The 26,295-nt window shown below is 43.1% G+C and overlaps 1 long non-coding RNA gene across 1 annotated transcript; it reads left to right on the top strand.

Moving 5' to 3' along the window:
- The first annotated feature begins 2 nt into the window (after window positions 1–2).
- Window positions 3–25,914, top strand: LOC132326208 (uncharacterized). Its single transcript, XR_009486168.1, has 3 exons — window positions 3–73; window positions 13,220–13,314; window positions 25,600–25,914. It is a non-coding gene; the product is annotated as an uncharacterized LOC132326208 (long non-coding RNA).
- The last annotated feature ends 381 nt before the right edge of the window (window positions 25,915–26,295 follow it).

Genomic DNA, 26,295 nt, shown 5'->3' with positions numbered 1-26,295 from the left:
CCAGCCCTGCCCGGCCGCCGCGGGACGGGGCTGCGGAGCGGGGCTGGGGCCGGAAAGCCCGCGTAGTGCCCAGGTTAGCCGTGCGGTTGATTTGTTTTGGTTGGTTTTTAACAAGGGAGCGCTCCCTTTCGCCCCGCTTTGATTTACGCGCACGCAGCTGCGGGCGCACCTGTGAGGCGCAAGGGCGAGCGGGAAGGGGCCGCTCCCCGTGTGCCAGTCCTGAGGGAAGGCGTGCGCTGCCGGGCAGGGATGGGGGGAAGCCGCGGGGGCAGCCTGAAGCGGAGCAGGAGAGCCTATGAAAAGGGGGAGTTTGGCTTATTTCATGTGAGGAATGACAGGGATATACTCGCCCCCTGAGGACATCAAAGTGAGGGAACGGCGGCGAGGCAGAAGAGCTGCTGGAGCTGACAGAAGGCTGGCAGAAGAACAAACAGGTATAGAGTAGCCATGCGTAAGATCAGCTCCGAAATTGGAAGGGATCCGCCAGAAATTAAGGTCTCTGGCACGGCCTCGCTGTAGGAGTGGGTCCATTAAATGAGCCAGGTTCTAAGGTGATGCTTGATCAGATTGTTACAGGACTAATTCTTTAACACGAGGACTGTCCAGCTGGGAATGCAGCTGGGAATCCGTGGGGCAGGGCGGGCTGGCTGGGACAGCTCTGCTGGGCCACTGCCGCTGCCTTTGGAAAGGCAGGAGTAGGGTGAAGATGAAACAGCAGTGGCGCTTCGGAGTCACATTCAGCTGCACCTCCCTGAGGCTTGAGGTTCCTGCCAAACTTCACACGACAAGAAGTCATTACAAGTAAAAATGACTGTGAAAGAAATGTGCATCTAGTTGACAGTACCATTATCAGTATGATTCAAAGGATTTCAGTACCCTCCTCAGGCATGGATTTATTGTGGAGAAGGAGTGCAGAAGAAAGCCTTAAATTCTTATTCATCACCATCCAACACAACACACAGTCCTCATAATGGACAGCCCTGCCTCACCCTTCTGGTCCCAGAGCACTGTCCCTTGCTTTTACTGTCACTTGCACAGCCCTGAGCCTGATTTTGGCCCTGCTGTGCTCATTGCCCTCACAGGCTACCCCAAAGAGGCTGGAGCTGATGCTGGGTTAGAAGACCTGTGCCCTAGGTGCCTGGGTGTGCATGAAACCAGGGCCTGTCCCATCTTCTGAGCCCTGGCTCAGTGAGCCTTAACAAGGGGATTTTAACAGTGTCCCACTGAGCTGTGTGTCTTTAACTAGGACAAACACACTTCAAACAGCATCTCAAAAGAAAAGCATCTAAACCTCCTATTACTTTAGCCAAACCACTGTTTCAAAAATCTTCCTTCCTTAGTCTGCTCTTTTCCTATTAAGTCTCTCCAATCAGGCAAAACTAAAAATCCCTGTTACGCAAAAAGACTCTCACATGATTTTAAATCATGGAGGTAAAAATTACCCAACACAGGGATTTTTCTTTGTGTCACAAGGGCTGTAGGTCACTCTCAAGCTGTTTTAGTTTTTAGAGTAGAAAAAGCTCCAGGACCCCACGCCCCGGTGTGACTCACATGATATCTCCAGTGTCAGCATGTCCCTGTGCTGACTGGCTGGGTAGCAATCTGCTCTCAGCTCACCATGGCACACAGCCTGTGGTCCTGCTTGATTTTGCACTTTGCCACGTTAGTGAAAAACATCCTTTTCCCCTTCAGTGCTCCCAAAGCCTTCAGCTTTTCCTGTTGGAGAAGTAGCTTGCACATGCAGCATCTCAAGACAGTATTACATTAATTCATCATGACCAAAAGAGAATGTGCAGAGAGATTTTTGCTGCTTGGAGTTGCAGCAGGTTTCAGCCCCAGCAAGCCTGCATGCACTTTGCTCCATACCCACCCATCGCAGCAAGGCCAGTGCCACTCCCAGCTCAAAGCTGACAGTCTCATCTCTAAGTTCGTCATCATTTCGCTGTGGCGTGATCAGTTTGAAACAAATGAATCTGTTTTCCTTTGCCTCCAGAGACAGGGCATGGAAATAGAGGCAACTCATTAGCTCGAGATCGCTCCATTCTTGGTCCCTTTTCAAATATTCTCCTCTTTGAGAGAAAGCTTTTCATTAAGATGAATAGCAAAATTAGAGATAGCAAGTTGAGCAAGAAACCTCGGCAGCAGCTAGAACTGTGGCCTGCCTGTTCTTCCTACCACTACCGGATTTTAGACAGAGCTTGCATTTTCCCCTCAGAACAAGGAAGGAAAGGGTCTGGAAATTAATTAAATGCAGTAGTCAGCTAGCCAGGCAGATACAGCCTATGTCAGAATTACTCAGGCACTTAAGTCTCCTTTAAATGCTAATGAAATGCCTTAGGTGCCAGGTAATGCGCACTACAAAACTGACAGAGAATATCCCCTGCGGTGGTGAAGTAGAAAAAGGTATTTGTAAATGGGAAAAGAAGCCCATAAATTATGAACAGATTAACAATGCACAGTCGAATTATTTTTAATTAAACACCATTTAATGTAACATTACCTTTGTGTGTGCTAAAGCATTGAACTACAAGCTGTGCTTTTACTGCACTGCTACTTTCACTTTTGCTTTTCTTCCAAAGGTATAGCTAGTGTAAATATTTACATTCAGCGTATAACTGCTGTTCAGCACTAAGTAATCCTCTCTCTAAAGAGGTTAATGTGCATATCATCTAGAGCATAACAGCTTATTTCCAATTCCAAGATAGCTCTGCGGCCAAAAAATACAATAAATCAGATAATTTCTATGTGTTTCTGAGAAGCAAGGGCTGCAGTCAGCTTTTGACAGGGCAAGCTGTTACACTTTGGTCACAGTGAAGCCCAAACCTCCTAGAATTGGTATCACAGAAGAACTTTTATTTTTCTGTTTGTTTGGTGTTTTGTGGTTTTGTTGTTTGTTTTGTTCTGTTTTTCTTTTTCCTGTCCCTGTTTCGGAAAGATAGCCTGTGCTGAATTGCATCCTCTCTCATACATCCTGCCAACCACAATAAGTCCACTTAGTCCAAAGACTTCTTTGCGTGGGAGGAGCCATGTGGTTGGGCAGAGTGGCTGGCAGGAGGTTCAGGATCCAGCCAGCTGGGCAGCTACACCCACCCAATTCACCTTGGAACGGTTTGTCAGCCAAAAAAACCCTCATGGTCAAGTTTTCTCTTACTTGTCACCTTTTTTTTCTCACCTCTTAGAGCCCTGTTCTCCCCGCAGCTGTGCTGACCATCTTCACCACTTGTCATCAGCCCATTTTCTCACTGAGCATGTTTTCTTGTGTTACTTCTGCTGTAGCTGTGTCCTCTCTGGCAGCAATTTGCTCCCCATCTCGGCGATCACGACAGCTTTTAAACCCGCGGTTTTCATCAGATTAAAAAGTTAAGTGTTGGTGTTCCCACTCTAGCCATTGAAGCTCTTGATGTTATAAATGGATTTATTAGTATTTTTATACCCTGATTTCTTTTTTATTATAGCTAATTAAGCCTTCTTTACTTTTTCTTTATTGGTGCTTTTCTTTGCAAAGAGAAAGTAATATTTACTAGTAAAATACTTTCTTATTTACAGTGTCTCTAGACTCTTGGTAAATTGCATAGACAGAGGAAATGTATGTTATTACTGGACTCCTTTGTAGTGACTGAGCAGACACACTGGAGCCTGGTCACTCCTAGTTCTAAGCTAGGAATATCTGTTTTGTTCCCTCCTCCTCAGGTAAAAGAAGACCACCTATGTGGATGCCACAGCCCATGCCACAGGTTAAACATTTCTACTTTGTGTGTCCAAACCAATGAAACAGCAAGTAAACCTCTTCATTCCAGGAAACACAATTAACCTTTTCAGAAGCTTAAGGTTATCTTCTTATCACATTAAACATGGTCCATTTTAGGGACTGAAATGAATCTGAAGCTTCTCAGAACGTCACAGCCTGTACAGCTTCATCCTCACAGCCCTGCTGTGAGGCATTAGCCTCATTTTACAGGTGGTGACCAGAGGCAATAAACATTTATGCTTGCAAGGAATCAACTGTCAAAGAATTGAAACCAGTTCTTCCAAATTCCTTCACCACTACTAACAACTAACTACTGGATTACTCTACCCCAGGCTGACACAGCCCTTTCTGCTTCTTCAAATGGAACAATTCATGGGAAGAAAAAAGGAGGGGGAAAAAAAAATCAGGCTTCATATTTACCATTTTTGACGCAGTTATGGGAATAATGCTTTCCATTATCCCCATTCTTACCTCTTGAAGGGAGCTGCCTGCCCCAATTTCCTTTTCCTTAACGGCAAGGAATGGTTAATGCAGAAACCTGTGGCTTGGTGTGCTTTAATTACAGTGCCTCAGCTATGCAGGAAGGGCTTGCTGAGTGATATCTTTGAGCTATGTTTGTGATCCACCACGAATACCAATTAAGCAGGGTTTGGCAGGTAAACAGCCAAACTTTCAGAGTGATCCTTGCAGTTATATTAATTAATGCCTCAGGAGAGGAGGTGCTGCTTTGCCTGAAGACTTGTGCATGATAGATTGCCTTGGCGAGAGAGGCAGCGGGTGCAAGCCGCAGCACGAAGAGCCTGGCAGGTTGGGAGCAGCAAGGCACAGGGGTTTGGATAGGGGCACAGCAGGGGAGCAGACAGCTCCCCTGCTTTTTTCCTACCAGCACCACTCACTCACTCACAAAAGCACAGGCTTTTTATAGGGTCTGTTCTGCTGCTCAGCCTTGGCACCCAGAAGATGCCCTTTGGGGCTCCCCCACCACAACCCCACATCATCCTCAAGTCAAAGCCCTTCAGCCAGCTCACACAACTGAACTGGTACAAAAATGAACATAGTCCAGAGCAGTGACACCCCACTGTATCAACAGGTCTAACAATACATTTACAAGTGTTTGGAAGTAAACTAAGGGGGGGGGAAAGATCAACTTTTCTTTTCTGTTGGATTGAAGCCCTTCAGCCAGCTCACACAACTGAACTGGTACAAAAATGAACATAGTCCAGAGCAGTGACACCCCACTGTATCAACAGGTCTAACAATACATTTACAAGTGTTTGGAAGTAAACTAAGGGGGGGGAAAAGATCAACTTTTCTTTTCTGTTGGATTGAGTTAGTTGCCCTGCATTTTATAACTGCTTAGGTAAAGCCATACAAAAATCTGTGCATAGAGAAACCTCTCTAGGCCTTTGTCACCACCTCTAGAGTTGTTTGGGGTTTTTTTTTCCCCCAGAGAAATACAAAACAGGCATGAGAGCAGTAAGATCAGAGAACATGTTCAAGAGATCTTATTTTAACTGCTGCCCACATAAAATAATATATTAACTAATAGCTATTCCCACAGTAAATAAAATACAGGTAAACTTGGAAAAAAAAAAAGAAACAGCCACCAGAGAAGCTTTTGTTTATACATCTTAAGAATTTGAACCAAATTTGTACACACCAGTGTCATATTTATGTGTGAATTGTTTTGTGATGATTTATTTGTGAAAACACCAGTTCCTTGTTGACTTTGCAAAGTTGGCTGCCACATAGATCTGGTTGTCACCCCCAGAAGACCAAAACCCTCATTGTGCTCATAAATTTGGTCAAAATTCTGTGCATAAATCAAGATGAGCAGAAGGGACCACAGGTACATAGAAACACCTCTCACTGTCAGAAACAGTTGTGCTCTCCCAGTGTGGATCCAGGAGCCATCAAGCCTGAGCCTTTCCCTCCTTAAATGCTACAGCATTTCTTCACAAATTAATTTACATCTTAGAAGTGCCTGTGCTTTTCTGGTCCCAGCTGTTCCCATGGGAAGGCTGTTCCTGCCCCTGTTTGTTTCAATGGCCAGCAACCTGCGTCTTATTTCCAGACTAAGTTTAGTCACATATGGGTTTAAATAGTTCTCCCTCACTGCTGTTTGAGTCCTGGGTATTTTTAGAGGGAAACCATATCCCCTGTCAACCTTCATTTTTCCTGGGCTGAACAAGCCGAGGTTGCCTCGGCCTCCATTTGTAAGGAAAGATTGCAGCACTCCTGATGATCCCAGTAGCCTTTCCTTACACCTGTTCAGATTTTTATTTTCCATGGGCATGAGACATCAAAATCATATGTAGTGTCCTAAGGACACCTTACTGATGTCATCTTCTGCCATGTATTTAGTGTTTCCACTGGAAACATCTTGATTGGCATGTCCCAGAATGACATTTCCCTCTCCTAAGAAAACCATAATGGTGCTCCAAAGGTACTGGAGAATTTCCCAGTTGATTAATTTTTTCCTATTTTCCTCCGAATTTCAGTTTACCGATAAATTATATCTATATGTCTGCTTTTCTTATCTATGCTTCTAAATTCAGCTCCATTACATTGTTTTTCTTCCCATAACATCTTTCAGATGATCTTCCCTCCTGATAGAGCCTCCCAGCTTTTGTCATCCACAAATGTCATTAGCAAACTTGCAGTCTTTGTGCCCAGTTTACTATGAAAACATTAAGCAGGAAAGCTTTCAAGACCTTCTAATTTATAACCATATATTTATATAATTATATACAAATATGTCAACAAACTCCATTAACTACCTTTCTGCATCATACTTCCTATTGCAGTCTTCCCTGCTGCAGTCTTCCTGCTCACCTGGCAGGAAAATGAATGGCTTTGGTAGTGTAAGGATTGAAGCAGAATATCAGATGCTGTCCTGAAGCCCAGATGAATGAAATCTGACCCATTGACTTTGTTTATAACCTCAGTGACAGGACAGCTGTGAGGTTAGTCTGACACAGGCTGCCCTTGGCAAGAGCAAGAAGCCATGCTGGGAGGAAAGCGCAGAAGTGCTGTGAGCTCCGTCTGGAGAGATGTTCAGACCAGAGCCACAGGAGTCAAAGACTGCTAAGAGGTCTGAGCAGAGATGGAAACACAGAAAGCCAGTATTAAATTACATTTCATGATGTCTTAGATGCAAAACATCATTGTGCTGATGTTTGCAAGGCAGCAGAAGTAGAGTCATAGAGTCACAGGCTAGTTTTGGTTGGAAGGGATCTTAAAAGGTCATCTAGTCCAACCCTCTGCAATGAACAGGGACATCTTCATCTAAATCAGGTTGCTAAGAACCCTGTTTGTTTCAAAACAGGATAGGGAACAAAAGAAAGATGGAGAAACAGTGTTTTAGAGTTTAAGGCTGTTAAAGCAAGGGTAAAATACTCTCTTAGACAATTTAAGGAAAGTGAAAAAGAAGGAAAAAGCTGTTGTTGAAGTATTTCTCATCCATAATTCCTATGAGCAAGGTGGTCACCTAACATGGATAAATCAAAGCTATGGATATCTCAGTTGGTCTCTGAGGTTATTTACTATACCCACATATGGAAAAAACGTACCGGCCGCTTCCTGTAGAGGTCAGGCTATATATAAACAACTGCAAGTGAAGTAGGATCTGATGCAATTGGCTCTAGGAGCTGCCTGTTCCACAGCATCTGTGCAGCTGCAGGTGGGACATGGAGTCACATCAATCAATCTAGGGTTAAACAGGAGCTGACAGTACTTTGGAGGAACATGAAGTGCCTGCAACCTATTTGCTGGGCACACGTCTGCACTTTGCCTCTCTTTGCACGAGAACCACCCTCCAAAGCACAGTGAAACAATCCTCTCACTCTCAAAGCTTTCACTCTAAAGAATACAAGGGAGTGGCAGAACAGTGACATCAATCGTTTTAGGCATGGTGTACCTGTTGAAATGCATGACACAGGTTGCACAGCAGTACCTGCAATGTCTGTGCTAAGCGACAGAAAAATATGTTAGAGACTAGTTAAAGAAACAGCTTGAAAACAGCTTGAAGGAGAAAACAGTGAAAATGAGAAGGAGGAGAGTGAAAAGTTCCAGCCACCACCTATTGTGTCTAAACTCATATTGTTTCTAAAAATACAAAAGCAGAAAGCTGGTAGGAAGTGTTGATGCCAGAAAGCTTTCAGCAAGTAAAGGACCATGCTGGTGCCCAGTGTAAAACTGAGCCTACAGAGCTCCAGGATTCAATCTGACAGCCATGTCCTAATGCCACTGCTCAGCTCCACCTCAGCTTGACCAAAACTTCACAGCCTATTAAAATCAAGTAGGAACTTTCTGTGGCTCTGGCTCCTAAGTTTAAAATTGGCACTGGACTTTGTCTCGCATTTCACCTCCTCCCCAGCCCTGTAGCTCGATACCCCTCGTTAGCCTGCTCAGGATGGTTTCTGTCCCTCTCTCAGGAGAGCATTTGTCACCCGGGACTGTTCCAGCCCCTGCTTACTTTGCGGAGAAGGAATTTTGGCAGCAATTAGCTGAAGTGAATTTCGGGACCTTCAGCCTGTTTGTTTGACCTCTGGAAGTAGGTGGCTAATTCAAGGACAATGGAAGCTGTCATGTTACCTGTTCCCAACATGAAATCAATCAGGGGAGAGTGGGAGTGAAGTCAGCCTTTCTGTTTTGATAAGAGAGTGTCCAAAGATCCCTGGAATGAGTGGAACTCCAGCAGCCACTCGGGCACAGGACCGCCTGGCCTGCTATTTATACACCCAGGGGCAGGGCTGGGGAACAAAGTGGTTCTTCTGCTCCTGGATTTTTTTATTTGCCTGGAACTGAAGGGGAAGGGCACAGCTCATGGCTTTCATCATCCAGAAGTATGCATGGGCAATTTTTTTTCCTCTATAGTGGGGAAAAAAAGTGTTACCAGTATAGCCTTGTGTCATCTATCGTATAAATGTATCTATATAATATTCTATATAATATATATATCATATATATTATCATTAGATGACTAAAGATTGTTTAAACTTTCAAAAACAGCATCTCTCTAAAGATAACCTTTAAGAAACTGAAAAATGAATTCAGCACCCCATGTGTAATGATGATGTGCCTGGTCTGTGCTCCAGGTGCCAGCAAACCGAAGATGGCTTCGCTCAGGAAGTGTTCGCCTTAATGACACAGAGGGACAAGGATATCAAAGTACAACAGCTGAGAGAGACATGAGGCACATACTAGTTCATATTTTATATGGCAAAAGCCAAAGTAATGGCATTTTGTGGAGTTTAATTCACATGCAGAACTACGTTTGAAATTCAGTAATACGCATATTTGTGCTAAGCCCCTTAGGAAGCAGATCCAAGTCATCCCAATGTTTGGAATTTTTTTTAACTAGTTGTAGACATAACTTAGTCATTGCAGTGGGTTTTGCCTTTGAGGAAGGGAGCAGTAGCACTTAATTTCATTTAGAAGTGCCCTTTTCCTGTTGACAGAGATAAGCCCCAAGAGAGCCTCATCCAATTCTGTGTGCTAAATATGACAGAAAAGAGTCTTTGGGAAAAGAAGTCCAGCACAAGACCCTGGGGAATGCTAATTGCAAGCTTATTTTAAGTATCTTGCATGTTCTGAATAGTTTACAAGGCTGTTCCAGTTGCTGAGAAGTCAGAAGTCTTGGTAATAAAGACTCTTGGGAAACTGATCCATCAGTTTTACAAGTTTACAGTGCTGCTGGAAAAGGGCCAGTGAGCTGGTCCCTGGAAATGAATGAAATATTTCTCTATTACCTCATATAGCTTGCAACACCATGGTAGCTGAGCAACTTGCAAGTGTTACTGCATTCATCCTTGCAGTATCTGAATAATCCAGGGAAATGCAAGTACAAGCAGCTATAAAAATATATCCACCTCTCTTTTGTTGGCAAGGTTTCCACCCAGCAGAGGAAAAATCTCAAAAAAACTCCCTCCATGGGGCACAAGCACATCCTAAGCATGGACCCTGTTCCTTCTCCCACCCCAGACTGCTCCCAGGCCTCTGCTAACAGGGCAGCAATGCTCACCTAACCTCAGTTTGTTTCCCACTGGACTAGTCAATTATGACAATTTTCTGTGGAGACAGAGGCACATACAAGAATTACCAGATTAGCCTCTATGGGCTGGTTTCCCTCATCCCACAAACTTTTGGGACTGAGACATGAATCCAACATGGGGCAAGTGACGCTTGGGATCTATAGGTGCTTTTCATTAATAACTACATGACCTATAACTCTGGCCTTCTCATAGATTATTGCCATTATTCTATTCTTAACATTAGCAGTCACTGGGTATATATCTATGTTTTCAAACAAAAGCATGGCTCCAGCCCAGAGATTCTTTGCAAAACAATTTGCTGCTTCTTCCCCCTCCACCTCCTCTTTTCCTTCCCTCTCCACCCATAAAATTCACATCCAAATTCAGTTATCTCTGTTTATCTGACAGGAAGTGCCAAAGGAAAAAAATAATGGATGATAGATTTAAGAAAATAATACATCGTGTATGCAGTACATACACACCATATAACATTTTACAATGCCATATCCATAATATGTGCTAGGAGTAAACTAATCAGACTTATTTCAAAATAGCTGGTTAGAAGGAAAAAATACAAGAAGGGCTGATTGCAAACAGAGAGAACGGAGTACATTTTCCATGTCTCACCAAAACCTTTGCAAAAAATCGCTTCTAACCATCTCTGTGTACAAGAGAGGAAAACTGCATGAGAAATTACTTTTTTCCTTCTTGCACAAGTCAGAACTTGAGAAACAATGCACCCTGCAGCTTTAACCTTACAGCCTCGGGCACTCGATTGAAATGGCTCACAAAGCAAACAAAGCCTTCTGGAGAGAACCACCTCCTTATCTATTCGTAGAGAAAGGAAGAGGGAGAGGATGAGTGACTGCAGGAAACTCGCATTTCATTCCAGTGACGAATTTTGACCAGCCTTTCATTCCTTGCACTGGAGATGCAAGTGCTTAAGAGGACCACAAAGAGAGGGATGAGTGTACACAGCTCCTTTTAAGCACAAGGGAAGCTCTTTTTGGCAAATAAATGTGTTTCCACTGTTGCTCAGTCATCAGGATCACCAGACAGAGGGCGTGGGCTTATGTTTTTTCTTTTTTGGGGTCTGTCTAGCCAGAGTTTTGCATAACTTCCTCCACCCTGTTTCACTCATCTTTCTGCAAGAATTTGAGCAGTTCATCTGCATAGTGTTCTGTCTGACCTTCCCAGTGATTTCTTAGGAAGTCGGGAATGCACTGACCCCTGGGCAGGCGCACAACGAATGGGGCTGGGGCAGGTCCCTGTGCTGCCAGGGACAGCTCTCATCACAAGTGCCAGCTAGTGGGGCTGAAGCAGGGTAGGCACATCAAACTGTGACTGCCAAAAATGGGGATATCTCTAGCAGCCAGGGATTGTAGTCAGTCACTTGAGATCCTGTTAGTAAGGTCTGACTTAAGAGAAAATGTGTGGGGAAAATAGTGAGCCATATATAGTTATTTCAAGCCCTGAAATATGCAGGACTGTAAATAAGCTATTTGTATAATGGAGGTGGATACAGATGTCAATGAAAACCAGGACAAAATGAAGCATATTAGCAAAAAAAAAAAAGATGCTGTCAGACTCACTCCACAGCTCTTCTGGATACAAGAGTTCCTTTGCCAGACTGTGGAAATGAAACAGATTTTTCCTCCCTAAAGTTCAGGAAAACATCAGATCTAGGACTGCCTGGTAAGCTATAAAACAAACTGCAAGAAAAGGGAATGGCTAAAAAAAATCCTCCAAAAAACTAGGAATTTAAAAGAAATTAATGTCTGTAAAAGTGTTAGGGTATGCATGGGATTGTAGAAGGGCTTCTTGCAGAGTTACTCAGAGTAAATTTTGAAACAGAAAGTATTAGATGTCCCAGTGGCTGTGCTAATGCCAAAAATCTGTTTTCTTATTTTTGATGATAAATAACCTTAGGGGGCTTTTCCTATCCCAGAGAGAGGGTGGAATAAATTAAGGGTGGATGTTGGCAGCCTTGCAAGACTGAAATCTTGGAGCAATCTCCAGAGCAGCTGGGACAAGGCAACCTCACTGGTGCTTCTGAATGGTGTTTGGTCTTTTCACAAAGGACTGAGTGATATGAGCAGAATAGGAGAGTAGCAAACAAGGCTGTGCAATACCAGTCACCTTGCTGTAGAAGAAATCAAATCTAAAGGAAATGTATGAATCATTTTATATTATCACTTTGTCTTAAAGACATGTGATATTGAACATAATCTTTAATCCTTGAATCTTTTGAAATGGCTGGAATAAATTACTAGTTTATGGCCTTTTGCCCTTCCCCAAGTCTTGGGAAAGTATCCATTTCTCTAGCTAAGGACAAGATATTGGATATATCATTCCAGTAGTGATCATTTTTCACATTCAGTTAAATTCCAATGGCTACACACCTCTCTTAACCCTAGCTAAGTTAAGAGAAAGAGCTAAAGCAAGAAGAAGGTTTAATAAAAGTAACATTGCATCAGGTGCACAAACTTCCTGGAACAGCTAAAATTTAGAGACAGAGTCATGGATTTTGGCAGAGCACTGGCATGTTTTGATGAGATCACCAAAGGTGTAAAGTGACTGCAAGACATGTATTCGATTATCTCTTAGATTTATAGAGGATTTGCTTGCTTGGAAAAAATTTTTAGAATGATTGGCATACACAATTTGTGTAAGCTAGTGGTGTTGGGATGTTATATACAATTCTATTTATATACAAACTGGGGGGAGTTCAGCTCCTTGATCTAAGCTCCCACGTAGACAGGGGGTGAGAGTGTCCATTTGCTGCCTGCACGTTTGTTTGGACAGAACTCCGCAGCAAGTGCCAAAAGATCCCACATCAGAAGGGCAGCATTTTACTCCTGCTGTAGACTGTCAGAGACCCAGCAACAACCAGCATGGCAATAATCAAACTGCTCTACTGGGAAATGGCACAGGCCACCAAGGAACTGAGCAAGATTTACTCGCAGCCTTTATGTAATGGATGCAGAAAACTTTGTGTACTCTTGTTCTAAGAATAGCCCCCCCAGTGACGAAGGGGATTTAATGGAAAGATAGCTGTAGACCCTTCGTGCTTTAAAAAGCATCTCACAGTCTCTGAGCGTCTATTTATTTGCCTGTGCTCATCTTTCACTTCCACTCAAAACTATGTTTTGGCCATGTATGTGTGCATCCACAAATTCCCAGAGCCTTAGAGTGAGAGCAAGGAACGGTCGCTGTAAGATGTAAAGGGGACAGGGTGAGTTATTCTGCTGACATTAAGTTATGAACCCTCCTCCAGAGAACAATGTTCTCTTCCCAATGTCTTGCCACCAGCCACAGAAATGAAAAAAACTCATCTGGTGATAAAAAGGATTGAAAAACTCCTTCCTTTTCCCATTCCTCAAAAATGCATCTTCAGCACCTTTAAATCGAGCTAACTGCTTTCTTTACTCTTCAGGTGAATAAAGGCACTCCAAAAGGAACAACTCCAGAATATCTCAACAGGAGCAGAGAAACAATGGCAAAGGACTGAAGACGCTTCCCACTTTAAAAGTAGGGATTGCTTACTAGAAAAATCATAAGAAAGAAGGACCATGCCATAGGGCTTTTGGGCTTTTTTCTTTTGTTTTTAGATGCTAAAGCAAACAGTTTTCTTACCTGTGTGTCAGATGTGGGTGTGGAGAAGACATAATGGGGCTTGTAGGTAGTTTTGTTGATCCACTCCACAGTCTGTTGTTCTCCAGCTGAGGCAGCTAAGTGAGAGGCAGCCCTGCCATCCCTGTACATAGAGAGTTCAAAACAATGGAAATAAGTAAGTTAAGAATAAGTAATATTTCAGCTGAATTTGAAGGAGAAATATGCAGCCGAGAAAGGGCTGAGCTAATGCATCCTATGGGTCCTCAATAGTTTTTGTGTATCTCTTATTAAACTGAGAGATGTGCAAAGTCCATTGTAACTTAAGGACTATTTTGGGAGATGGATCAGAGGCAAATACAAAGAACTGAAAAAATGACCAGCTCTGACAGAGGGCAAAGCATGACAAGTGAAGTGTAATTTTTTTTCCCATGCCACCTCCAGAAGCACTGACCTTCTTCCTAGGTTTACTCAGTATTTATTTGCAGTCATTTTGAGGACCACATTGCCCACCTTCCCTCTGGCTTTGTGAAGCACAGCTAGCCCTCAGTAGTGTATGTGGCTGAGAGTTACCACCTACAGCCATTCTGGTTGGGAAGGTGAAGCAGACCCTGGAGAAAAGTCTATTTCTTCCTCAGATTGGGAGGTATTAGAAAAAAATCTCTCCCTGTTAGGGAGGTCAGGCATTGGAATAGGCTGCCTTGCCCAGGGAGAGGTAGAGTCACCATCCCTGGAGGTGTTTGAGAGCTATCTGGTGCTGGTTTTCTGGTTATGGGTTTACAGTGTCAGAGCTGGGTGGTGATCTAAAGGTCTCTTCCAGCCTTGATGATTCTATGATTTAATGAAAAAATTGCTGTTTAGAAATCATTTTGGTTAGGAAGTAGCCACAGAAACTGGATGGTAACTGCAGGGCATGACTCAGGATCATGTCAGCTAGTGCTTTTTTACATGATGGTTCTTCTCCTGAGGGGGCTGACTCAAAAACTCTTTCTCCATTTAATGGCAATAGAAAGCTATTTCATAATTTCCATCTCTTTAAGCCACACTTTGCTATTTATGGCAGCATTCTCTCCCACAGATGCTGCCATCTTCTCTGCTTACAGCTATTCCTTAAGCACCACAATTTCCTGAATTTCTTCTTTTTTTTTTTTTCTTTTCCAAAGGATAAGTGTATTCTTTCTGTCTAATCCTGGATTCGCACCAGTCAGCAAAGGGGATCTAGACTTGGCCATACATCTACTTTTTAGACTCTGTGAAGAAAGTCTGCTTTAATTTCATAGATGCTAAATTAGATTTTATCTTAAATATAGATCTTAGTTTTATAGCTGCTACCACTTGAGCCACACTTCTTTTATAGCAGGGGTCTGAGGTATTGCCAAAACTGGCAAGGGAGGCAGAAGGGTTTTCTTTTAGCCCAGAATGCACACTCATTTATGAAATGTGATGTTGTAGAGGTTTTTGAGCCAAAATTATGGCTAGACTGTGTGAATGCCAGGATTTGCAAGTCTCAAGTGACATTACAGCTGTCACCTGCAAGAACTGAATGGAAGATTTGGAGCATCTGTGGCAAGTTTATTCCCTGAACATAAACAGATGAAACTCCCTCATTCCTACCAGCTCCAAGAGTAGATCTCAATAAAGAACATAAAAATTCTAGGTACCTAAAATGCATTGGGAAAAAAACCTCTTCTCTTTAGCATTAATAATTCACATATGTCTAGGAAAAGAAGTGGAAAGTAGATGAAATGTATTCTTTATTTTTGGAGTTTGCCCCTTTCTGGCTGCCACCTCCATCCTTGTAACCTTGGCACTGAAAATGACTAGGGTGGAGAGAAAAGGAGAGGGCTACTGTTTTTTAATATTATTATTCTAGACAATGATTCCATCTCCTTTTGGTCAAACAAGACCCTTTTATTCACCAAGGCTTGGAGGACTCAGTAGAGGACAGTGAAGTCATAGCAGAGACAAAAGCAGATTTTTTTTCTCTGTCCCTCTTTGAAAGTTCTTGGAGCAGCTTCAGCCTCTTATATTTTTCTCTGTTCTCCTTGTAATTCTTATGTTTGGGGGTCTTTTTCATTTAATTTTAGAATAATTTTTAGTGACTTCCCTGTTCTCTTTGGGGAAAGTTTCCCTGTGCACCTGGTACACTGCTGTTCATCTCACAATGGCAGAAAATGAGCACTCTCTGAACAACAAAGTGATCACCATTTTATTTTAGGGACACTGTGGGAAGAGATTTGTGCAAAGAGGAAGAGAAAAAGCAGCAGCTAAGAGAAAAATAGTCCTCAGTAAGATCTAACTGATAACTGAAATACAAAAAAATATTTTCGTTTCATTTGGTATTTTAATAATGTTTTCATTCTTCATAAAAGTGGGCTTTAAAAAATAGCCTTAAAAACCAAGCCTAATCCTGACATGATTTTTACTGGACAACCTGAAGCCTTGCTTAGACTTGTCTGAGACAGGGATTTCAGAGACTCTTCCTGGCTTTCCAATAAAAATGCATCAGGACCCTGGGAAGATGGATCCTGGGAAGCTATAGTCTGTCTAGCCTTGGCTGTAGGTTCTCAAATACATGTGTTACTGCCGGGAAAGGAAACCTCACTGATGACACCTAGTGTTTTCCCATATCCCAGGAGAGAAGGCTCCTCTGAGGGATACCCAGGGGGCCTCTCCTCCCCCTGGCTCTGCTAATGAAAACCACTGGAGGTGCAAGAAGTGGTTTTTACTGATCTTCAGTAGAAGAAATGGGCTTCTGGCTGTGGGTGTATAATGATCCTAAGAACAGAAACTTCTCTTTTCACCCCTTTGAGAAAGCAGCTCTAATGAATTTAACAGTGACTGCTTTTAGCAGCAGATAGACAACTGTGTTTCCTGACGCAGCTATTCCTATTTAGCATCTGTACAATGGCACAGTGGGAGAAAAAATTGGTGTCAGACTTTTCATCTGATATAAAGGGCTCAGCATCAATGTATGCAATATGAAGTCCAAAATCACGGCTTGGAAAAATATGGAGTGGGAGCAAGTCCATCATACAGGAATCCTGTTGTTTCCTGCCAATTGACAAGTGGAAGGTTTTCCTGGCTGTGAGGAGCATGGTGTAAAGAGTCCCACGTCTTTGTTTCCATTTCCCCATTTTGGGCAGGCAGAAAATCAGCCAAAGCATCTGAGAGGATCATGAAAGAATGAAAGAGTGAAAGAGTTTTCCCAAATCTCTTAATCCTCAGCTACCAACCCAAACAATCAGGACCAGTCACATGTATTGCAAGAAGGCCAGTGTCCAGACTAATTCCTGCAGAGTTACAGACAGTGGATAAAGTTTTAAAACCTTATTATTATTTTCTTAAAAAAAAAAAAAAAAAAAACCATGTTTTAAAGCATAAGAGAAGACCACTAAACACTGAGACTAACTGAAAAGGGAAGAGGGCAAAGTTGCATTTGCCATGCCCTGTTGCACACAGAATCCTGTAAAATTGAGGCTCAGTCTGCAGATACTGAAACCAAAGGGAGAAGGTACAGCATTCACACATGGGAATGCAGATAGTAAGAATAAATCAGCAGAGACAATTCAATAGAGGTACAAGGCTGGCAGAGTAATGCATTGGCACAGCCTCTATTCAACAAATGAATCCTCAAGGCAGCATATTTCTGGGAAAGCTTTTGGTCATTCCTTTCTCACCACTCCCCTGCACCCCAAATGAAGCGATGACTGAGTATTTACAGCCTGGCCATGTCAGAGGGTTGACAGTCCTGCTGATTGAAAGCACAGTTCTACTAGGAAAAGTGGCTCTGTGAATGATAACCTCATGGCTTTCTATTTATTGCATCTCACTGATTTCCAGTTCAAGTGAACTGGAAAAAAAAAAGAATACAAATAACTCACCAAGGTTGGTTCTTTCTGGTTTATATGTCAATGGCAATTAACAACACAAGTCAGGCTCTGTCTTTTCATAGCTGAACAAACAAAAGCTGAAAGGTTCAGTGTAGCTTTTCTACTTTTGCCCCTTAAATGAAGAAATGCCTTCCTCCAGAGCTCCTTTCCCTGCAATGTACTGCTCCCCTTCGGAAGCCAGATGCCCTGAAGCCCTTCTCTTAAAGGCAGAAACTCCAGGATCTCTCCTCCCAGATAGCAGAGGAAGGAGAATCAGATACTATACTGGTAGTCTTTCACTTATTGTAGAGAAAAGTGAACTTTAGGCACAATTTTAGTGACTGTTTCTCCCTACTGTTTTCCTTTAGCTCATTTCCCTGCCCAAAACTGCCATACACATGAAATGCCCATTGTTCTTTCACTTTAGCTCTACTTAAAGCATCATTCTACTAGCTATATATATTGCAGGGCAACATAAATCATTAATAATTCCATCAAAGTAGGTGAATGCAAGCCAGTAGAAAAAAAAGAAAAAGAAGTCCAATTTTTTCCCCTGTTAATCTAGTCCATGTGTTCTCCATTTTCTTTTCCATTAGGCAAATAGCCATTGAGTATTCAATGCTGTATATAAAATATTGCAAAAATGTAACCAAGCAGCTCAGTTCAGCTGCTCAAATCATGCAAGGCTATCAGCATTTTAAGACTGTCTCTCAATTTGCTCTTGGTCAAACTCTGAGGGGACCAGGGCTTCATGCACCAGGACCAGAGCTGGACACAGATGGGCCACAAAATAAATGGTTTTTTCTTTTATCCAGTTTTTTTCCACAAAACACCTAAATGCAGAAAACTGTTCTGAATAGATTTTTAAACTTTGGGGGTTTTTTCCCATCAAAGTAGAGCAGCCTAGATTTCCTGTTGTACTCTTTCCTTCTACTCATCCCCTTCACTCTGCTACACTAGAGATCCTTTTCTATCAGTTTGCTTTGTTATGATGCAGCTTTTCAAAATTTGGCTATGTTTAGGAAAACACTGACAAACAGCAAAAGGAAAAATGAAAAAAGGAGAACTGGCAACCCATAGATGCAGTTAACTGTTACCTTCAGTGAGGAAGCATGGAAAACAAGAAAGAATGCATTTAAAGATGCAAATACTTCCTTTAGAAGTATTTCATAACAACTGAGAGACAGGCAATCCATTTAAAGCAAAGCTTTAACATGTTTAAGGAATCTCAGCTCTGCTTTCTCACAGGAAGCTGAACTCAAACTTTGACCTCCAGTCCTTCCATCTCTCAGCTCTAGGTAACAGATGGGATTGGGGGGGGGGGGGGGGGTGAAGGTCGGGTCTTGGAGCAATGCTTACCAGTTAAAAATGGAAAATAAAAGGGGTTCTGGCAATCCCCAAGGAAGCATGCCTTCTCTTTGGGCAATGTGCTTTCATATGTATATGTGTGTGTATTTTTTTTTTTTTTAATGAGATACATTTTGAAAGAGGCCAGTGCCAAACCAGCAATCTGATTTTCACTTCTCCTTGCTTGCGCTCATTTTGCATTTCTCCTGCAGGTCAGAGCATGTGAAACTACAAATAGAGACAATCACCACTTCAAAAATGCCTGGTTTTAGAAGCCCAATTGCTCTTCAATTAGCACATAGCTCTTCTCTTAATAAACTCCCACGTATCTCTGAACACAACCAGTGGCAAGTTGCATTCTCTTCCACAAAAGACACTGAAAACACTTAGTGGAAAAACAAGTAACTATTATTAATAGTTACATTTTCTGCCTGGACTGCCAGGGCCAGTGGGGCTGTAACAACCACTAGCTCACAGTAAAATGACTTACAGCAGGCTGCTCAGCCAGACAGAGCACCAGAGAGAAACCAGTCCCTCCAACAGATTCTTCCCCCTTGCATCATCAGACATACAGATATAAACGTGCAGCATTAAAGGCCACGTTGGCACACATCCTGAGACTGCTGCAGAGATGATGGCTGCAATCACATCATCTGCCCCCACAAATTTACCTGTTCTTTTGAATTCTTCTTTCCAGTATTTTTGAAGGATTTCTCACTTGACCAATCTTATTTTGTTCACACTGAAGCATTCCATTGTTTATTTCTTTTAGGATCTTAGAGAGGGAGAAAAACCATTCCCAGACTTAGAGCTCTGTCTTTACAGGAGTACCCCCACAGGCCCAATTTATAAGGGGAAGCAAAAGCACTCAGGTGGTGCCTGATATTAACTTGAGGCACCTGCCATGGTAGCAAAGCTGAGCAGAAGAGTGAAAGACTGAAAGAAATTGTGTATTATTTTCCAAGTTACCCTGCTGTGCCAGTTTTAGGGAGTTTTCATCCTGCCTCCTGTTAACCTGTGCTTGCTTTTTCCCTGCTGTGTTCCTGCTTGCTGCTCTGTTCTGAGCAAATCTTCCAACTTTCAGCCACAACAGTAAAATGTTCTCTCTCACTTCTTGGTCCATACATTTCCTGCTTTAAAATGGCAACACCTCTGTCTTTGCCCACAAAACAATTTGCTTCTACTATAGAATAGCTTTTAGCTATACAGCTATACCAGAGCTTTCAGTTCCATTGCGTACTCATCTAGAAAATTAAATTTTAGATGGCAATGATCCCTGCTACTTTTCCCCTGGACCAGGCTTTGCCAGACACTTTCTCATTATGTCACTTGGATTCAATTACACTTTCCTTCGGACTAAATATTGCCACAGATACCCAATACTTTCACTCTGCTATATAAAAATAGAGAGACCTTTCATCCCCATCCCCCCCCCCCTTTTTTTTTTTTTTAATTCTAGCCCCGTTCATGTGTAATATGACAGAAACCTTTGCTGCCAGCATTTCTGGTTTCTCCCCAAACTCTCAACCAATTGGCTGCATTTAGACAGCTGGAATCTAGCCCTGTGTTAATAATGTGAGGAGAAGTGTTTCCATTCACCCTGGTGCCCAGGAGCTGGATATGGCTCTGCACACCTGAAATCCAAGAACACCCCTGTGGCATGTGGCACAGGACATTCCAGGAGCTGCAGGCCACGACCTCCTTTTTAATGGGCTTGTTTCCCCTCAGTGCTTTGGAGCAGCAGGAGAATAAAAGGTTATATTTGTAAAAACCATCACTGCTTCAAATTGCAGTAACATACGTGGCTTTTCCCAATACATTGCCACTAAAGGGCTTTATGGCTTCCCTTGCCCATTACCTATAAACCAGCATCCTTGCTTCCACTGCCTGCCTCTTTGGCTGCTGGTGGAACTGAGAAAAAAATGTTTTTACTGGCAAAAAACCCCATGAAGCAGGCATGGAGACATAGAGAGGGGCCCAGTGGGACATAGATTTTCAGGCATGAAAATCCCTAAATTAATCACGAGGAATTGAAGAAATACCTGAAAGACCCTTGATGTGGAAAAGAAGTGACTAAACTCTAGTCCCTCCCTGGCTGCCTTTGCAGACAGCCACCTGATACATGGATGGGTGCATTTTGGGCCACAGCAGCATGAAAGCACCCAGGATGCATCCAGCTGCAGGAGCTGAAGTTAGTGACTAGAAGGCTTTTTTAGCTGCATTTTCTGTGTAAAACACTTTTCCTCAATAGGGGTGGCAGCAGCGGGGTGGAGGGAATGACCACAAAGTTTGGACGTCTGATCAAACATAGGTCCTCCTCCCCAGTAAAGGTAAATGACCCTCTTTTAGTCACCTCACGGCTTTCTGGTGGGGATAGAGCAGATGCTGTGACACCAATATAGCCACAGCAGCAGTGCCTGTAATCATTAGCCAGAAAGAACAGGCTGTGGAAAAGAGCTGCTGTAAAATAGCCCATTACTTCATGGCACGGATTCCAGGAAAACACGTTGTATTTTGGTTACGGATCCTTGCAGCGGGAACTGCTAGTACGGCACTTGAGATAAGGAAGAGGCCAGATAGACCTAAATAGCAAAGCTTGGTATGACTTCTTATGTAATTATCAGCTCCCCATCACCATGAGGTCTGCATGTCTCAGGCAGCTAAAAATAGAGCAGCTTCCCCCTGCCTTTCTCTCTCTCCAGCCTGTGTGAGGGAAGACCTGACTCACTTGTGTTTGGGAGAGCCCTCTGAGCTGCCATGGGCTTTCCCTTCAAAGGCAATATAAGAATAATGTTGATTTTCTAAGAGTAAATTTTTATAATATGTTTTTTTTTCCGTGTGGCACACTCACAAAATGCTGGGACTTTCACTGTCATTGCCAGTGCTTGATAATACTGAGAGGAGACATTTCAGTTACTAAGCATGAAAGGAAACATCCTGTAGGCTGGCATAGAAATGTGGGCAACACTTCTTCCAAATTGCTTATTAAAAAAGTTACATTCTTTGAGAGAGAAGACTTGGAAACCTTGCCCTTAGAAATACAATGTTTATATCGTTTTCTGGTTACTTCCATGAGGCATGCCAGATTAAGGTGTGAGGGTAATATTAATTCAGTGCCTGCTCTTTATTCATTATTCCTGGAGATGGTCCCAGGCATATATTTTGGTGACAATTACAGCATTCACATTTGAAGCTGTCATTGAAATTCAACATATTATATAGAAATATTAAGTGGCAAAATTTTGACCCCAGATGGGATCCAAAATTTTAGTTGTTGCCTTGCTTGGATCTTGGTTTTGCTTTGTATTTCTGATGTAATAAATAGAGTTGAAATCCAGATATTTCAGTGATATTGACCACATCCTGCATTCAGGGAGTGTGAAGTGTCTGTGTTTGGGCTGGAGAGAAGAGGCAACACTGCTACTGTCTGCTCACACTTTGTCCCGGCCTCTGCCTATGTTAAATGAGGATAATTAACATTTTCTTGCCTCTCAGAAGACCTAAGAGATAGCCTGTTGATAAGTTGTTCCTCACAGTGCTTGCCAACTGCTTAAATAAAGTCTGTAAATATTTTGTGAGCACTCTGTAACTACAAACATGTCACATTTCTACTCCAAGTCTTTCAGACTTTTGCACAGCTTCAAAGGAATGCTGTCATAAGAGCAGGGATACTCTGGGGTGGGAGAGGAGGCAAGGGTCCAGAGCAGGGTGTCTGGGGAAAGGGAAAGGACAAATGACACAGGATGTCCTCCTGGGATGAGCAGCCAGAGCAGCTTTGCAGTTCACCCAAGGTGTGCAATGGTTTCCCTGTGCTTCTGTGCCAAGGGGATGGAGCTTCTGGATTCAGGGGGACAGAGTGGGACACTCACCTGTGAGAGAAGATGATGAGTGGAGGTGGTGCAGGCTCAGGGGAGCTCCAAGGAAGGTGCCCACCCCACAAGAACTGGAGGGCACTGAATGAAATTGCAAGCAAAGGGAGGCTCTGTTTTGTATAAACCACAATGGAACTGCAGAGCCTGTGGGATGTTTTCGTAATTAGGCTTTCACATGAGTCCCAGGAGTGATTTCATAAATCCATGGAAACAAAGAGGTCTGTGAAATCTTATTAAATACCCTTTCTGGCATAGAATCACCAGAAGTTCTGGGAGAGCAGAGCAGGAAAGTATTGGTGCCTTTTCTGCTTCTCTTTGTGTTACTTATTGCTGGTCACTGTTGGAGACAAGATATTGACTCAACCAAACTCTTGGTCTGAGTATGTATGGTTGGGGGTGGGGGAGGGCTTCCATTTTTCTGTGAAAAAAAAAGTCTTGTTTCTGTCTATTCAGGCTGGAGAGACAAGCTTGAAAAAAAAGGTCAAGACTCATGAAAATTCACTGTGGTAGTCCTCTGGTTTTTACCCAGTTTCCTGTCTTGTTTGAGTGTTTGTGATCACTTTTCCTGAGCCTTACTGTGTCCACTGGAGTCCAGGCCCAGATTTTAGGAGCACAAATGGAAGGGACTTCCTTACCACCTGCCTTTTACCTTGATATCTCCATTGATTCCCGCCTACAGATTGATTTTCTCCCTTTTTCAAGCTTGGGTTATTGAAGCTGCTTCACCCAAAAGCAAATGTCTTGGTGCATCAGCAGCACGAGAGTATGGCAGAACAACCCAGTCATGAAGGATCATCTGCCAGGCACCCTCAGCACTGCTCAGAAACTGCTCCAGGAAAAATCATCACACAGAAAAAATATATCAGACCAGCACAAAACCAAACGTTTTCTGAGTAAGCATCCTATGCCAGTAGGGACCCATGCCAAAGCATCCATGCAGAAAAAAAGGGAAAGGGAGAGGGAGAGGGAGAGGGAGAGGGAGAGGGAGAGGGAGAGGGAGAGGGAGAGGGCTTCAGTCACTCCCAAAATAGGCAAGATAGTAAAACTCTGAAGAAGCATAGAAGTCTTTTTTTCACTTGCCCGTTTCTCTTGGCCTCTCAGACCAGCAAATCTGGCAGACTGAAGCCTGGGGGGACAAGGCACATAGGAGAGAGCCCCAGGGGCTTGTCAGGGAGTTCAACACTTGCTGCTGGGCTCTGATGCAGCAAAATAAGGTTTTAAGCTATAATGTGATGGAAAGACAGCTTGGTGCCAGGAGGAAAAGGCCACACCACCTCAATTCCCAGCCCCAGAAAAGTGTGTGGCTTTTAGGTAGCATGACAGCGAGGAAGAAAATATAGCACAACGTGGACTCAGCCCGGCCAAGCAGCTGAAGTTCAAGTTATTTCCACATTACAAAATACCTTAGGGGACATGCAATTTTTCCACTAAAGTTTACAAAAAGGATAACAGAGATCCTACTGGTCTCTTGGCAATTTTCCTCCTCAGCAAATCAGAAGCAGTTCCTTGTTCAATGGCTGTGCATTGTCAGGAAATTTACTGCGTTTCTTCAGCAGGGCTCCTGCTTTGTGCACTCTGCTGACAGTCACGCATGCAGTGAGACTCAAAACAATGTCAGCCTGTTTAAAACCATCTCAAGACATTTTTTAATTGCAGGATTTTTTTCTGCAGGTATTTGCACTTTTAAGGAATTTATTATCATTCTGCTGGAGCAATCGGTGTCTGAGACTGGCCTCTGATGTCTGTCACTGACACTTCACTTGAATATCCTATTTTTCATCCCAGATGTGTAAAAAGAGTAGTCACATCCCCCTTGAATTTTTCTGCTGCATTTAACAAGGTGAATGAAGTTTGGTCCTGTAAGAGAAACTTTTCATCCCATTTTCTCCACATGCTGGTGCCCAGATGGTCACAGTGACCCAAGAATGAAAAAGTTGCTCTGAGAAACTTGGTGACTCTGAGCTCACTTCTGTTGGATTGTCCATAGATGGGGTTAGGCAAAAAGACCTGGCTGTATTAATTGCTTGGATACAGCTTTTTTATAGCTTTTATGAAGATGGAATTGGCCCTTCTGTTGCTTCTGGTGGATCAACAGTTTCCACTCTAAGCTGCTGTTTTCATTTGCTTTGCATTTACCAAACTCCAGTGTGTTCAGTTTCACATTTTCCACACTTGTAGTCTGCTCTGGGGTGGATATTTTTTTTTCCCCTCCATCTCAGGAAATAAGGATCATTTATTTCCAAGAACACGCCTGTGGAAAATTAGTTGTTAATGTTAAATACATCCATCTGTTCCTTTGAAGAGACTTGCCACCTGCTTGCAGTGGAAAGGAACCAGAAATTTGGCAAGGAGAAACACTAGGTAGATATCTTCTGCAGTCCCCATGAAAATCTACTCACACTGAGCTCCCTATAAATGTCTGGAAAATACCAATTTCATGTGGCACCCACTAGCACACATCTGTCTGCTCCAGGAGAACAGTTCTGCTCCTCAACATGGAGGGAAAGGGCTGGGATACATCACCCCGAGGACCATGCACCATTGATAACAGCAGCAGCCCATCTCCTCACCTCCTATTGCCTAATTAGTCTTTGGCTGATTCACTCCAGAACAAGGTCCTGAAGATGACAAGGGTCTTCTGGAGCTTTGCTTTAAGGTGAAGAATGTACCTGGCTTTTTAAATAAAAATGCCAACATGATACTTAACTAGGAGAACAGAGGAAAAATGCTTCAGAGTAAAAAAGTTAATATATTGTACAACACAATCATCCCTACAGAAATTTTCTCTCAGGGGATTTTACCTTTAAATATTGGCACCAGGATTGCTGGCACGCAGTCATCTCCTTGTGCTGGCAGAGGGGAGAATCAGTAACAGTGGATTTACACCTGACTTTGACATTTTGCAGTTAGCTTTTCATGTCCTGCTACAACCTGTAGCACTAACAAGTACAACCAGAGTGCAATGCAGACACACCATAAAGCAAGTAAAATACATGAACAGACATTTGAACTCTTAGTAAGCTGTAGTGTATGTTAATGCATGGGTAAAAGTGACAGGTACAACAAAGGCATCCCAGCACCAAACTTTTCACCTAAATACTTTTCCATTCCAGGTGCAGACAGAACACTGATTATAGACTGAGGCTCTGGATGAGGTGCAGAGCAAGAACTGATCATCACCTTGTGTTGAGATGAGCCAGGAGATGCATCTTGGCTGCTTCCACCCTGCCAGGCTTCATCCTGCAGTCACCTGGTGCGTGCACTTGCTGAACCCAAGCACTATGGGCAGGTTTGATTACTCCTGTGTGAGAAAGGAGTCTGCTGTGTAATATTTACCCAAGTTTTCATCTCCCCACTAACTTGCTTTGTTTTCATGTATTTGTGAAAGAACCAGACAAATAAATATCAAGGATAACCTACACAGAGAAGCAGTAAAGACCAGGTGTAACAACAACAAAAACAACAAAAGCAACACAATAAAAACAAAACAAAGAAATCCAAACAAACAAACAAAAAACCTCCAAGGGCTGGGGGGAAAGTAAGGAAATTTAAAAAAGAGGGTATTTACTGTGCAGTATTTTCCCATTTTTGCACATCACATCACAAACTCCGACCCCCAACCTGATCCCTGCCCTCTGATCCCTGACTTTTGACACTTGACATCGCAACCCTTACCCTTCACCCCTTATCCTTGGCCGCTGGCTCTTGGCCCCTGGCTCTGGAGCCTGGACCCTGACCCCAGGCCCTAACCTGGTCCCTAGCTGTCTGCCCTCCTGTACCCAGACCTGCTGCTGTGCCCTGTAACCCCA

The sequence above is a fragment of the Haemorhous mexicanus genome, chromosome 4, assembly GCF_027477595.1.
Source record: "Haemorhous mexicanus isolate bHaeMex1 chromosome 4, bHaeMex1.pri, whole genome shotgun sequence".
Taxonomy (NCBI): domain Eukaryota; kingdom Metazoa; phylum Chordata; class Aves; order Passeriformes; family Fringillidae; genus Haemorhous; species Haemorhous mexicanus.
The sequence above is the reverse complement of the archived record's forward strand: the minus strand, read 5'-3'. Positions and strand labels throughout refer to the sequence as shown.